Here is a 5,248-nt window from a genome sequence, read left to right as displayed (position 1 = left end):
GGGAATGCATGGAACATGTAATTTTGTAGCCTGGTTGTAATTACTTCGTTATTATTAATAAAATCATATATTTACTTTTAAAAAAAAGTTTCAAGTTCAAATTGTCTTAAGTTTGTGTATTTTGGAATTGACAAGAAAGTTACATGAGTACGTATCATTTCGACTTTAAATTATTGAATTTCAAAGTCAAATTCATTTAATTTCGGGTTGTTTAGATTTAATTCATTTTAAATTTAAGTCATTTTGAATTTAGGTTATACTAGAGGTGTAATCGATCGAGTTCAAGTTGATACAATATTAAGCTCGAGCTCGATTTGAAATTTAAGGCTCGAAACTTAGCTCAAACTCGATCGAGTTTTGTTTTTCTATCTCGAGCTCGACTCAAGATAGAAATCAAGCTACATGAGCTTGCTTGATGAGGCTCAATTAATATGTAAAAATAAGCTTGATTTTTATATTCAACAAAAGCTTGATTATTTGTACTTGATCTCGAACTTGAATTAGAGATATTTTATTAATTAAAATAATAAAAATATATTTAAATATAAAAATTCGATTAGGCTCGTGAGCTACTCAAGCCAGGTATAAGAATGTTCAAACTCGATTTGATCGATGAATTGAGTTTCTCGAGCTTGAGCTCGACTTAATAATAATCAAGTGGAATTTGAGTTTTATTCGATTCGAATTCGAGTATCTTATGAGTACTAATATATTATTTACACATCTAGGTTATACGCATTAATTTGAGTTAACTTTTTTAATCAGAATAAATTAAATATAAATTCAAGAACTGAGTAAGCTCGCCAGAATTGGCCAAAAAAAAAAGAGTAAGCACGCCAGCTAAAATAGCAAAACTTAAAGAAAGTGGTGGGCAAATATAGATGTGAAAGAAGGGAATTTGGTCGAGTAAGGACGCCGAAATTCGTTTCCAAGGTTCGTCAAAACCCAGATACTTGGTGTCATGGACTGGGAAAAGGGGTATAGGCACGTGGAGGTAGCGGAGATTTGGAGAAAGGACGTTGTATGAAGCATGGGATAAATGTCAGTGAAGCCAAAGATTAAGCTTCGAAGGAACGATTGCAGGAATCATTGGGTGATATCAAATGAAAAGCAAAAGCTAAATTATAAAGCGAAGAGGGCGGGTGTGGCGGCCTCCCTCTTACTTTTTCTTCTTCTTTTTGTCTTCACATCAAAACTCTCTTTCCCTCAGCCTCCTATTTATGCTTTGGATCTTCTTCATCTTCTTTCTCTAAGGCCTTTGTCTCTTTCTCTTAGCACAGTCAGGGTCAGGGATAATCAGTTGGCTTTCACAACCTTAATATCTTAAGCTATCGTTACTAATTGAGATCAAAACAATGGGTCCTGTTTCATTGCCGCCTGGTTTTCGGTTCCATCCAACAGACGAGGAGCTTGTTGTTTATTATCTAAAGAGAAAGATTAACGGCCGCAAGATTGAGTTAGAGATCATCCCTGAAGTGGATCTCTACAAGTGCGAGCCTTGGGACTTACCAGGTAATTTTCTGCCATTATTCATTTATTGCCAATTTCATTTTTTAATTCTATTTCTTATAATTATAAGGTAAAGCACACGAACAGCATTGAAGTTTATTAGCAGGTGAAGAAAGGAACAACCCCGAAATAACAAAAAGAAAAAAACAAAGAAAACCAAGGAAAAGGTCCAAATACCTATTAGTTGGTTTGCCACGTAATATACACTCAAATAAAAATTTCAAAGGCAATTTCTTTTCTTTTTTTTTTTTCATTTTGAAAATAGTTTCAAACGCATTCCATAACAAAATAGATAAGTATTTGAATCTTATTAATATAACAAAATACATGGCCATATTAAGCCAATAAAGCTTTGGTTTAATTAGTGGCAAGGAAAGATCATAAAATTTTAAAATTTTATATTCAAATTTTATTATATGTGAATTTAATTGTTTAATTATATTATAATTTATTAGTTGATTACTTAATAATTATCACTTGATTATTATGTAATAATTCATTATGTAGATCAAACTAATACTTCATTAGATTGTAACAGTTTTCAAGAAATTCAAATTCAATGTATTCTATTGTATGAAATAAATAAATGTAAAGGTAAACCTATATTATAAGCTTTGTGAAAAGGAATAACAGAAAATGATTTGAAGAAGAGTGCTTTCCTTATGAATAATCAGTAGTCACATGCACGGAACGTGCTGTATGGTCTTAGCTTAAAAACTGTAATTCGGCTAACCCTGGATAAGGAAATTACGAAAAGAACAATAAAACAATGTGAGAAAGAGAGAGAAGACCGTCAAAAGGCATCAACAATATATATATATACACACCCCTTCTTTCCATTTATTTACACATGCAAGAGTCTCGATTTAGGAATGGATTTTTTTTCTTTTTTCTTTTTTTGTTTCAAGTTCAATAATTAATACAATTTTCAACCCTATAGCTATATTGATTGTCGCAAGTCTTTCTTTTTTTTTTCTTTTTTATTAATGCAATGAGTGAACAAAATTCGTTCAGGCAAATCATTTTTACCTAGCAAAGATCTTGAATGGTACTTTTTTAGCCCTCGAGATCGTAAGTACCCAAATGGATCAAGGACTAATCGAGCAACAAAATCTGGGTATTGGAAAGCCACGGGGAAAGATAGGAAAGTGCATTCTCAGATGCGTGCTGTAGGGATGAAAAAAACCCTGGTTTACTATCGAGGGAGAGCACCCCATGGTACTCGAACCGACTGGGTTATGCATGAATATCGTCTTGGCGAGAGAGAATGTGAATCTGCTTCTGTAGGCTTGCAGGTCACCTCCTCATGTCCACAACTCTTACTTCATATATATATATATATATATATATATAATTTGTTCAAAGCATTGCATGAAATCACCAATTGGTTAATGATTTTCTGTCAATAATAATCCTGCAGGATGCTTATGCTCATGCTCTTTGCCGTGTGTTAAAGAAAAGTGCAACCGTCCCCAAGATTATTGAGGAGCATTGCCAGCCAGCTGCAACTGCGAATCATATTACTAGTGAACATTCATCTAGCCTTGAAGTACATTCTGAGGGAAGGTGCGAAGAGAGTTCCGATTTTGCAACACCGGTGGATACATGTTCGCCCAGTATTCTCAATAGATCATCTATTGACATTTGTGATGCAAGAGATGTTAAATGGATGCAATCCTTGTCTGAAGATGCGTTTGGATTAACCAATCCATCCTTTTCAAACTATGAAATCTTACCCTATCATCCATCTAAGGTAAACTTTTTCAAGAATAAAAATGGAATCAGAATCAGAAATTACTTCTTAATCTTTTATTGATGAATTAATTCACTACTTTGCAGGTTGACGTCGCACTAGAATGTGCAAGGTTACAGCATCGGTTGACATTGCCTGCGTTGGAGGTGGAAGATTTCCCTCAGGTTGGACTCACCAACTATAAAGTGATGCGACCAGCTCCAAAGCGTGAAACCCAACATGAAACCGATATATTGCAGGAAATTCTTTCGGTTACTCGTGCTTCTCAGGAACTGATAAATCCGAACGCCCATCAGGATGCTTGGGGCGGTAGTTCTAGTAATGCCGATGATTTCACCTGCTTTATGTCTGCCAACGGCATGTACCAAAATCAAGTGAACAAGATAAGCTGTTCACAATACATGAATAAACCGTTAGAAGAATCCATTACAAGGTCGATAGAGATAAGTGAGGAGCAGGGAGATATAAAGATGGAGAGAATGGTTGAAAATTTGAGATGGGTGGGAATGTCGAGCAAAGACCTAGAGCAGGTAACTCTTCTTAAAAGCATTTTTACTATTTAAATTTCCATAAATTTATTTATTTATTTAATGCAGAATTCTTATTTATTCCTTTCATTTGATTGGACGGACAGTATTGTTTTATGCAAGAAAACAAGATTGTTCCGATTGAAAATATTTCGAGTTTTTGTAGAAACGAAGACAATGGCTTTAAAGGTACGTATCACATATTCACACTCATATGCTGTTTCTCTTCTCCGTTCCTTTCTCATATTTAAAAATTCTATTTCTTTTCTCAGGAGAAAGTGAACATGATTTTAACTGTACTGAATTCAATGACACTGGGATAAATGATACAGAAATCGAAAATTTTACACAAGGATTCATCGATGATGACGCCGATGAGTACCTTTGGACGAGGGCAACATGGACCATCTCACAAGCTCACCAAGCTTTGAGGTAGTTGAGGACATCAAAATTAATCACGGAATGTTAGTTTCAACTCGGCAAGTTAACAACACATTCTTTCAGACGGTGCCTTCTCAAACAATTAAAGTTCACCAAAATGCAGTGACAGCAACTAGCTTCCAGTTCCAGATGAGAAAAGCCGAGTCAGATCATGAGGCAGGAAACTGTTTTTTTCGAAAATTAAATGCACATGCCAGAGGGAACTGCATGGAAATCATGACCTTCACAAAGCCATCTAAGAAGGCAGCAAGTGCCTTCCTTTGCATGGTTGTACTTCTCTTAATGCATAGCTTATATCTAGATGAAGAAGAAATCGTAAATGAGAAATTGGGGGATGGATCAAAGGACAGTAAGAAGAAGGCAGTTACAGTTTTCTCAAGGAGGAGTAAATCTAGAGAAAAATATTTGATGGTTAAAGCTAGGGCAAAGGCTAGCAGTTGGAATGATTTTGGGTTGCTATGGAAAAAGTTAGGATTTTTCCTCACCATTTCTTTAGTTGTGTGTACATTGTTAGCAGGCACGTTATACTGATTGCTGACCATTTGTGTAATTTGCTTAATAGTTGTAGTTGTAAAATGGGAAGGCATACGGAAAGCTTCCTTCTCCAAATGAGTTGAACACAAATTCATTTTAGTTTATTTGTAATGTTCTAATACTGATCATAGATATTTATGAATAAATGTAATACATTTTAGTTTATGGGATTCTAAATTATGTATTTGTTTTTTTCTCAATCAAACTAGTTGCAAATGGATTGTTTTTTTTTTTCATGGCCGTCAATAGAAAAAAAAAATCGGCACATCCTATGTATGTTAGGGAAAATTTTTTCCAATTACAAATTATTACAATACATATCCTTTGAGATTTAAAAAAAAAAATTATCAAGGTTCCCTAACTAAATAATTTTTTTTCTAAGCCATATTTTTATTGGAGAACAAAAGATCAACATGAATGAGATATAAGAATCTCACCATGAAACATAGTTACAAGTCATAGAAGAAACAAAAAAAAAAAAAAA

The 5,248-nt window shown here is 34.2% G+C and overlaps 1 pseudogene across 1 annotated transcript; it reads left to right on the top strand.

Moving 5' to 3' along the window:
* Positions 1-1,147: 1,147 nt before the first annotated feature.
* On the top strand, positions 1,148-5,001 carry LOC111283762 (NAC domain-containing protein 54-like; annotated as a pseudogene). The gene is made up of 6 exons (XR_016338900.1): positions 1,148-1,512; positions 2,524-2,804; positions 2,930-3,262; positions 3,349-3,792; positions 3,897-3,982; positions 4,069-5,001. The product of XR_016338900.1 is annotated as an NAC domain-containing protein 54-like (transcript).
* The last annotated feature ends 247 nt before the right edge of the window (positions 5,002-5,248 follow it).

Source organism: Durio zibethinus, chromosome 3, assembly GCF_047325235.1.
Source record: "Durio zibethinus cultivar Kanyao isolate XHJ-2024 chromosome 3, ASM4732523v1, whole genome shotgun sequence".
NCBI lineage: Eukaryota > Viridiplantae > Streptophyta > Magnoliopsida > Malvales > Malvaceae > Durio > Durio zibethinus.
Note: the sequence above shows the minus strand (reverse complement) of the source record. Positions and strands in the feature narration are given on the sequence as shown.